Source organism: Pelmatolapia mariae, linkage group LG18 (genome assembly GCF_036321145.2).
Source record: "Pelmatolapia mariae isolate MD_Pm_ZW linkage group LG18, Pm_UMD_F_2, whole genome shotgun sequence".
Lineage (NCBI taxonomy): Eukaryota > Metazoa > Chordata > Actinopteri > Cichliformes > Cichlidae > Pelmatolapia > Pelmatolapia mariae.
In genome coordinates, this window is record NC_086243.1 from 22,287,540 (window position 1) to 22,298,704 (window position 11,165).

The following is an 11,165-nucleotide window of genomic DNA, read 5'->3' on the forward strand; positions in this document are numbered from 1 at the left end:
GTAACAATGTTATCAGGATAAAGGCATTCTGCAATATTCTACACAGCCCAAGATCGTCTACTATCACACTCAGTGATATATTTGTAATGAAATTAAGAATATTGCTCTGAAGAGGCAAAAGCAGGAAATGTGCTTCTATTTATTTGTACAAATATATTAAATTCATAATGCATTTTCTGTGTAGAGTTTGCATGTTCACTGCAAGGCTGCGTGGAGTCTCTCCAGGTTTTCTGGCTTTTAAGCCAACAAGTAACGTACCCAATGACATGTTAGCTTATCTTGTGATTCTAAATTGGCTGTAGGTGCAAATGTGTGCAAGTGAATGGTTACCCTGTGTCTCACCCAATGAAGCTGAGGTGACTGATGTTACCGATGCTATAATTCATAATGTTATGACAGATCCGGGGTAAAGCAAATTGGCGGTTGCAGTCACACTAATGAAGAAAACACTGTGTGCATCCTGAGTGTAGTAACATAATGTCCTGCTTTAGGGTGTAGGCATCCAGATGTTTTTTTTTTGTTTGTTTTGTTTTGTTTCCAGTTCTTCCTTAATATCTATCACTGCATTTTGTATTTTCACTTCCCCTTTGGTTATTCTCCTTTTTGTGGTGGCACATTGTGCTGAAGTATGAACCTTTGTTACCACAATGATGTTTTTATGATGCCTGGATGAAGCTGCTACACTAATAAAGCTCAAGCTTTTGTTAAGCAAAAAAGGAAAATAATACTTTTTTCAACATATTTAGAAACAAAACTATTATTGTAGGGTCAATCACAAATACCTTTAAAAATATAAACACAAATGCTTCACAACAAGGTGCAAACTATTGTTTACACAAAAAGCCCAGATTAGACATAAAATATCTAAAATAGAGTGCACAGTTCTGAAAAAAAATCTTTGGAGAAATGAAACTAAGATAAATTTGGATGATGGGAAAAGAAAAGTACAAAGAAAGAGAAAAACATTAACGATCCGAAAAATTGGTGAAGGCAGTGTTATGGTATTAGTGTGTTTGGCTAGCAGGGAGACTGGGTCACTAGTGTTTATTAATGATATTAATGCTATTGATGATAGAAGCATCCGGATGAACTCTCTGCTCAGATTTAGCCAAATGCTGGAAAACTGATCGGACAGAGCTTCACAAATGGATAAAGTAAAGTTGTTGGTTATTTAAGATGTTCTTAAATAACCAAGTCAGTCAGCTGATCTAAACCCAACAGAGCATGCTTCTCACAAGCAAGCAGCAACCAGTGGTGGCTGCTTTAAAGGCCTGGCAGAGCATTATTAGGGAATAATTACATGTGATGTAAAAGGGTAAAAGATCTGTGATTTCAATTGCTAACCAAGTATTAAAAACAATCCTTATATCCTTATATTAGTTTGTCCAGATTTTCCTGGAGCCAACCCAGTTAGAAGGTCAGATCAGACCCAACAGGCTTGACCATTACAGCTTTAAAACAGGAAGTTTAATTCACAAAAAAAGTGAGAGCTCTCCACTTTTGTATATTTATATCAATTTTAATAGCAACAAGACACATTAGTAAGACCAAAAGAAAAAAACACTTAAATACTTGACCACAAACCATGTTCTCAAGCCATTAAATGCTTTTGTAATCTACAAAATATAAGTTAGCCATGCATTACGAGTTACGATTTACAAGCAAATGATAGAAATGCAGTGTAGTTCATTGAGCACACCCTGGACTTTGGTGCTTGATAAGGTTTCACAGTCTCAGCTCAGCTGTGGTAATAAAAGCTGATGTCCAGTATTTCAGGTACAAACTGAAATACTGGACTTACACTGTAACCTGGTTATGATGTTGAGATGTTTCTTTTTATTTGGACTCCTCATGTTTCTCTTGTCATCTTTGTTTAGATGTGAAACAAATATTTGCTCTGCTTTCAGGTATGTTTCTTTAATCTGAAATTGCTTGCAATATCTTTTTTGTACATCCTGAGGAAATAAGGGATATAACAGTGAGGCAGAGTACTCATGACTCGTGTAAGCTATGACAAATTGTGCAGTGTTTGCTGTAGTAGCTTTAAAATGTATGAATAAGAGTAATATAAATAAAATGCACCAATAAACATGTCTCCTTGATATCTTCTTGTAATGAAACTGTCTTCACAGTATTGTTAGTCATCATCTTGTCTCGTCCTGATGAGGAATTTAACTGTAATTCTGGTGAATGTGTTCCTGCTGACCTCAACTGTGATTTCAAAGAATTGTGGCGACGGCTCTGATGAGGAATTTTGTGGTATGTGGTCGTTCTACACAAGTTAAGCTGAAGCTTAAATTTATATTTTAGTGTCAGCTATTTAAAATTTACCAGACATTACTGGAGAAATTGTGCTGTCCTTGTCTCATGCACACAGTCAGTTTAACATGTGTTGAGTAACTCGTGCATCTGTTAAGATTTATAACTCTTTGACTACATCATGATCATTATTTTGTACCTGTTGCAGTCTGTAAGAAATGTAAACACAATTAAAGCACAAATAAACAAATATAAGCGATCATGTGTTCTACTTACTGTTCTACTTTGAAGTGACTATTTTTCTTTTTACAAGAGTAAATTTGTTCATTAATTTACAAACACTGGTTGTGAGATGCTATGTAAAAGCTTGACATCAGAACTTTTTCTTTGCACTTTTAGTTTGTAGCTTTCAATGATAAATCCATAATTTGATATATCATCTAAAAGGCTCATGCGACTTTGAGGATCACTCCTGCGGTTGGAAAAATGTTAGTCAAACCTCTTATTCCTGGAGAAGGCAGATGGCAAACATTACCTTAATACCTGGACAGGACCATACCACAGGAAGTGCATGGGGTGATTAGTATAACTTCCTGTCATATTGTTGATGGCACATTTTAAAGTGGATGCACAAACTACTGAGATCCATTTTTTATTTGATTATGAGATTTAGCCTGTTAACACTGGATTTTTTTTTTTTCTGATTGCCACAGGTCATGTAATGCATATAGATGGTAAGGAAGGAGGTGGGGTTTTTTCAGATGCTAATTTGGAATATTCTGTTGACCAGGGAGCTGCTCTGGGATGCCAGATTAGGTACTAAAAATTAATCATTAATATATGAGTCCCTGATTGATAGTGCATATCAGAATGCCCCGTGCCAGCAGTTATCTGTTTTTATGTAATCTGTCTGTTAATATGTTTCAGGTTTTGGTACCATATTTATGATCAAGAATCATCATCACTCCCATCAACATCAGCTCTTACAGTAAAAATGGTCAGAGACCACACTGAAACAGATTTACTGAAGATTTCTGGTGAAACAGATGGTTGGGAGAATGCCACAGCGTTTATTGGGAATCAGCCAGGAGGATACAAGGTTAGCAAAGCATCCTGTAGACTTTAACCTATACACAGAAAGTAACAGTAAATATTTAATTAAGGTTACTATCTTTTTAGTTCCTCCTTCATATTATATTGATCTTTATCTGATCTTTAACTGTTTCCTGTTCTTCTGGAACACCTCTGCATCCGGGGGAACAATAAAGCATTTTAGGTTTTATTATTCTGTTTAACTTTATTTTTGATCAGTGGCTGAATGTTCTTGCCACATCTGCAGGTACACAGTCCACATTTTCAGTGTTTTTTTTTTTCACTAAAAATGCAAAACCATAGCACTCAGCATTATGAAGATGCTTTTGTAAATTAAAATACACATCATAATTTCAGGTGAACTTAAGCAAACAGGCCAACCAGGTAAAATCCGGATGCTTTCCATTAATCAAAGCAACAAATGTATAAAAATTTAGATGTACATGAATGTCAGTGACCTAAAGTGTTATTAAAAAAAGAGATTACAGTAATACTAATTTTATGGCTGTTTGTTCTGACGTATCGACCAAAGTAGTTGTCATTGTTAAAAAATATGCCTTTAATTCTTTTAATTTAGTAATCTAATCTATGCTTCTCATTTTGTCATGTATGGACCCAATAGACGTCTTTTCTACTTGTAAAAAATGTCAACATCCGTCAGTTTTATCAGCCATACTGGAACCTGTTTTAACCCAGTAGATGACATCAGGGTTTCAACCGTGTTTGCATGGCAAGATGAAGCTGTCATGTTTTCAGTAATTTCCTACTGTACTTAAAAGCAGCAGTGTACAAACACAGTACAGAGAGTTTAAGGAACCATTTGTTCATTTTTGACCCTCTGCAATCATAACTAAGAGATTGGGGGGGGGGGGGGGTCTTCAAAGAAATGCAGTAATCTTCTCTTATAAGGGTGAAAAAATAATTTCTAATTTTTGATTATGAATTTAATACTGACTTTTCAGAACAAATGAAGAGTAAAGGTCTTTTTCTTTTTGCAGCTGCTATTTTCATTCAGTCTTTCATTTTTGGAAAAACTGGATGTTATGTTGGATGATATCAACTTTGAATACTGTAAAGAGGGGGAAATCCCAGCTGGAGGTACAGACAACCTTTCATGTGACTTTGAAAAGGATACCTGCGCATGGTACCATGACTACAGAGCCAGTCTCTTGTGGGAAAAGAGTAAAGGTGGATATGATCGCCCAACTGGGAATGGTGAGTAGCCTACTGAGCATTATCATATAGGTTTAATATTTTGGATCTTCCTGGGAGACATGGATTGAAATATTGTGATTAATAAATAATATTAAAGCCATCATGAAACTATATAGCAATGCAGTTTAAGTAAACTATAAAACCATCCAGAGTACTATGCATGGCTTCTGATATGTCTTTTAGGTCATGTGATCTTCTGTAGTATTAATAACGCAGTCACAATCTTAAATATCTGCTCACATGTAAGATTTATGTATCATCTATTACAAATTGCAGTAAATTCAAGTGAGTGTATAACTTCACTTTTCCATCTCACTCATCACTTCAAAGTTTATGAGATTGCTTTGAGTGTATCTCCTGTTGTATTTTGTTTTTCTTCTGCAGGCTACTACATGCTCATAGAAGCTAAACGAAACCTAAACATCTCATCAGCAGCCAGACTCATTAGCTTTCCTCAACCTGTGGGTCAAGTGCTTTGTGTGAGTTTCTGGTACCACATATTTGGCAACAGCATTGGTACGTGAACCGCTGTCCATAACTGCACTTGGAGGCAAATTTCATCTAAATGCACAAAGAGAAAACAATCTGTATTTTAATGAATTGAGATACAGTAAATGTATTGCTTTTCTCTCATCATCAGGCTCACTCAAGTTTATTGCAAAGCATTCTGGTGAGCCTGAGACAGTTATGTGGATGAGAAGTGGCACCCAAGGAAACAAGTGGCATTATGCTGATCTTACCTTCAACAGCGACAAACCAATACAGGTATAACTGATGTTTTTGTTATTGCTATAGTTTGTTTGTTTGTCTGTTGGCAAAATCTTTTTCAAGGAATACGACTGGAAAAATATTTTGTGCAACAATGACGTATCTGATGTATACCTGTTTTCCAGTTTATTATAGAAGCTGTTATGGGAGGTGAACAAGGGAGCATAGCCATTGATGACGTAGTGGTGTTCAGTGGCGAAAATGGTTCTTGTCCACCAGAGAGAGAGTGCACCTTCCAGGGCTCCCTTTGTGGTCTGCTGCCTCACCCATCTGCAAACTTCAGCTGGGACCGGATCACTGGAGAGTCCCAACCAGCCAACTCTTCAGGCCCCACAGTGGATCACACACTGGGGACAGATCAAGGTATGCAAATGTTTAGAATAACAATATATGGTTGATTTTCAAAACCACACATATATTTAATGTTTTGTGTTGTTGGAAGAAAATTCAGTGGATCAATTGAAGTGATATGATTCATCCTCTGGGGAGTATGAATGACTTACATTTTATCAAGGCCAAAGTCCACTTTATTGTCAGTATTTGTTGTTTCCTTTCTAATCTTGAAGTTTAAGGCAGGACTAGAGATGCAGTGCATGTGTTATGTTTATTGGCACATGTTACGTTTTCAGTAGAAATATTTTATCTTATTTGAAAGTACCTGCAATGTTTTTTTGATGATGACGCATTGTCACACATGATATATTTAGTGTTTTAATAAACACGGTGCCTTTCCATGCTAAGCAACCTGTGCACAAAGATAACTATGCATGTCCTCAAAATAAAGCAGAATGTATGATAACGCCACATATTTGTAGGTTATTACCTGAGCGCCCAGTTGTGGAGCCATCCTGTGGGGTCCAGAGGAGCAATGACGAGCGCGGTGCTCCAGCCTACCCCTTCAAAGGGGGAATGCCTAATGTTCTGGTACTACATGGAGGGAAGTGGCGTGGGAGAGCTAAATGTGTATCTTCAAACCCTCGGCAGCCACGAAGATCCCGTCCAGCTCTGGACCAGAGCAGGTGATCAGGGGAAGCACTGGAGGCATGGAAGAGTGACACTTCTCAGTCCTCATAGCACATATCAGGTATGTACACATAAACACAATGTTTTTTGTTTTTTATGACATTTTCTATATTTTCTGTAGTTTATCTAATGATATAATATAAAATATATACTGTTTTGAGGTTTTTTCCTCTGGCACAGTGTTGTTACACTTCATCTAATAACAATATATATGTCTATAAAGATTGCCACTGTTGATTAACTGATGTCAAGAACCAATTAACTGATTGTTTTAGTTGTGTTTTCTCCTGTATGGCTTTTTCCTTGTGCCTTGTGTTCAAACATTTTATATATTTCAAGGATAACGAAACACTTAAAAAACACTTACTTTCATCATTTTAGCAATTATACTTTAAAGGATGTCATGTGAAAGACAGAGCTATGACACGAAATTTGTGCTTTTGAATTCGAGGTGATTTTTGAGGCGATAGTTGGGGATGAACCAAGCAGAGATATTGCCATTGACGACCTCATAGTCCTGAATGATGCATGCCCTCCGACGGGTAAGTAGCCACAGTAGATTTTAGATAACAAATCAATCGTAGTGTTTATTTGTTCGATTGATTTGATTTGATTACACTGTGTGTATCCAGCTGTATAATGTGTCTGTGTATTTCTTTGAAGGTTTTTGTGACTTTGAGAGGGACTTCTGTGGTTGGGTCAACAATCCTCCCCCAGAGTTTGGAGTCGAGTGGGATTGGCTCTCTAGCAAAAGTGATGGCTCGATGATTCCACCCAGAGACCACACCACAGGATCTGCTTTAGGTAAGTTACATGTCACACATGTACTTTAACTATAATGGCAGGTTCATTTCAATATTACTGTTATAGCATTTGCTCTATAAGTGAAGATATCCTTCAAATTCTTAGGCAATGTCAGAAGATGCCACTTTTTAAAAAATAAATATGTTTTTCAGGCCACTTTGCATTTTTCATGGCATCCGATTCTGATAAAGAAGAAATTGCCCAACTGGAGAGTGAATCAATGGCAGCTGTTGACCAAGCTTGTCTGGAGATGTGGCACCATGTTGGAACATGGCTATCAAATAGTGAGTACAGTTTTTTTTTACTTTGTATTTAGCTTATTTTATTAACAATCTGCAAATATGTGGTGTAAACGACATAAGGTCTGGTTTTCTGCAGTCAAACATGAATAGTTATCAACTTTACAATAACTTAAAGACAGAAACTACCAACATTAATGTCAGTCACGTCATGTTAGTGTTGATTACACAGTGTAACAGTAATTTCATGCTAAGTCCAATGCCAGTCATGAAAAAACTCAATCCAGATCTTAGCACAGTTGTCAACATTGGCATTGTAAGTGGAAAAATTCTTTCAACCTGTCAAGAGATCAGTGAATCTACTATAGTAACATGTGTCCATTAAGGAAAAATGGGAATACAAAATAATAGCATCAATGTAACTACTAGCAGCCATAAATTGAAGTAGCAAAAGCATTTGTGTGCAAATTAGCATGAGTTGAACCATCACTTACATTCATTAAAAACCCAAACAAAAGTCTTATCATTAGTAGTGCTTTGTGTTAGACAAATAAATTGCTGTGTCTTGTTTTTATTACCTTATTTCCTTGCCAGTGTGATCCATTCTCAGCCGTTATTTAAACCCCTAAATAAACTGTCATATGTTGATGAGTATTGAGGCATGGATCCGATACAGACAAGTGAGGCAGAGCCATTTATTGAGGCTGAAGTTAAAGTCGAAAAACAGCACACTGAAGTGGTTCAACCAACTCTAAGAAAAAAAACTGAGAGGAAAGACTGTTTATACACATGAAGGGGGTGGAAATACCAAGTAACAAGTCACAGCTGCAGATAGTCAAGACAGCAGGGGAGGGAGCAAAACCCAAAACCAGGAAACCAGGAAAGAAATGACTCCTCTGTTAAGCATCGCCTCAACAGAAGAGATACCACGGGAGAATGAAACAAAGAGAAACTAGTAAGGGAACTAATAAACTCCATAATTAAGAAACAAATAAAGGCTCCAAATACTAAAATAATATTAAAACTTTAACATTAACTTTAACTTATACATAAATAATAAACGTAACTAAGAACCAAACAGAGAACCTCTAATAACAAACATAGCATAAACAAAGAAATAACAGTTAATTATTCTCTTGATGACCCAGGGCCTTCAGCTATTACACTGACGGTGTTTGTCAATGAGGCTGCTGGACTGCGTGCTGTGTGGAATACTAGTGGATATTCGAATAACACTTGGATCCGAGACAGGGTGGATTATAGCGCATCAGGCCCTCACCAGGTAAGAATTGCATCATTTTTGATGTTGATTTTCTCATGAAAATATTGACCAATGATAAATCAGCGCAGAGTTTTAAACTTCTATTGTTCTTTATCACAGATTATTTTACAAGCCAGGTGTCCCGCCTTAACGGATGAAAGCTTTTCCCTGGATGACGTTCACATAATCAGGAACATGTCTTGTGATGACCTCATTCCAACCACTACACCATACCCAACCACCACCATGACCAGTGCTCCTGCCTCTGCCATGGACTGCACCTTTGAAGAAGGTAAAAGTGCAAAAATTTAGCAGATATAGCTTTATTTGTTAATAGTATGCTACAAAAGGAAATGCCATTCAAGTTATTATGATTACTGGCATTAGAGCTTACAATCATGGTCATGATAATGAAAATGTTAGACATAAAATTACCTTTAAGAGCTTTTTCCACAACTAAAAGCTCATAATCATTGCCATTGTATTTTTCTTTTTTTTTTTTTCTTTTAATCATCAGTGACTTTGAAATATATGGACACAAGTTAGCTCAATGAACAATAAAGAAATATAAATGAATTTACAATATTTGTGGGTATTATTGGTATCCCATCTCCTTCATGTCCAGTTCAAAACACCGGGCTTCATAACAGGACTTCGCTAAGTATGCATTGGCTACATCCATCACTATATATGATCTATAACATATATAGTTATATAACTATAACTATATATGATCTATCTATAACATTTTAAAATATTATAGATATGAATGTGTAACCACTCCTACATGCATTTTTCTTAATTTGGGTATGTCAATTTTGTCTTTCCTGCTCATGTACTTATATAGTGTTTTAATACTCTCTGTAAAAACAGGTCTGTGTAACTGGGTCCAGGAGGCCAATCATGATTTGAACTGGACTCTCAGTATTGGACTTCCAGTTGACCGACCATGGGATGGACCTCAGTATGATCATTCTGTTGGGAATAATGAAGGTATTCATTATTGACACTAATATAAGCACAGAAGCAATGCATTTATAACAGAAGTCTAGTGACACACCTTAGCTGAAAAATAATGAACAATTTTGATACCCAATTATCTTTTGTCTTGTTTTTCTAGAGAAAGTCTTTCTTTCTTTCTTCTTCTTCTTTTTTTGGCTGTTCCTTATAGAGGTCACTACAGTGGCTCATCTGCCTTCAACTCACCCTGTCCTTACCATCCTCATCTGTCACATCAACCTTCTGCATGTCATCCTTCACTACATCACTACTTCTCTCTCTGTTATTCTCCTGTTAAAAGCTCCATATTCAACACCCTTTGGTCAATGTATCCACTATCCCTATTCTGCAAATGTCCAAATCATGTCAGCCTTGCCTCTCTAGCTTTTTCTCCAAGCTGATCAATCTGAGCGGTCCATCTGATGTACATATTTCTAATCTTGTGTATCACTCCCAGTGAAAATCTTGGTACCTTCAACTCAGCCTCCTGTCTTCTTGTCAGTGCCACCATCTCAAACCATACATGATTACATCATACATCCCACAACCAACTTGTAAAGATTTCCTTTCTCTCTTGTTGGTATGCTTCTGTCACCTCTGACACCCATCTCCATCCACTCCACCCTGCCTATGCAGTATTCTCCTGTTTCCACAGCAGTCTGGCCTTTTATTCTCATCTTCATCCATTTTCCCTCTCTACTAAGGTTTCTTTCTACTTATTAATGGATTTGGATCTAAGGATGGTGAAAAAGCAGTCATCTCTGTTCCTGTCATTACTCGCGCATCACCAATCTGTGTTGATTTCTGGTATCACATGCTCGGGCCTTCAGTGTCAAACCTGGATCTGCTGGTTCAAACAGTATGTAACCCTTTTAACACAACTGAACCTTTTCAGGCTGTGCTTTATATCATCTTCAGATTCCTTCACATTCCTTTACATAATTTTTTCTAGCAATCATCTGAACTCTTAGCTTGGACTCATCGGGGAACGCAGAATCTAGAGTGGATGAATGCGAAAGTAACCCTCAGCATGAATGATATAGTTCAGGTAAACCTCACTATGCCATAAAAATGTCAGTCAATTTTCAAGTTATTTTTTAGCTTCTGACTTTGAATAGAAATGTCTCTACTTCAGAAACATTTAATGTAGCACTCTGGCAGCATTAAACTTTGCATCATCCTTAATTCACAGATTGTGTTTAGTGGTCAAAGAGACACCAGCAGTCAAGGATTCATTGCTACTGATGACGTTAAAGTTAGAGAGGGGGCCTGCAGTAATCACGGTATGTAAACATTAACTCAGTACTCCCAGTTATCATCAAATAATATCAAATCAAGATCAAATAAATGAATAAAATAAAACCTTGCAACCTTTTTGTTTTAAACACCATTTAGATGCGTGTGGGTTTGACTCGGACTTGTGTGGCTTTGAGAATGATGTGAGTCATTTGGGTCGCTGGATTCGCAGAAAAGGAACAAAGCATCATGTGGATCACACATATGGA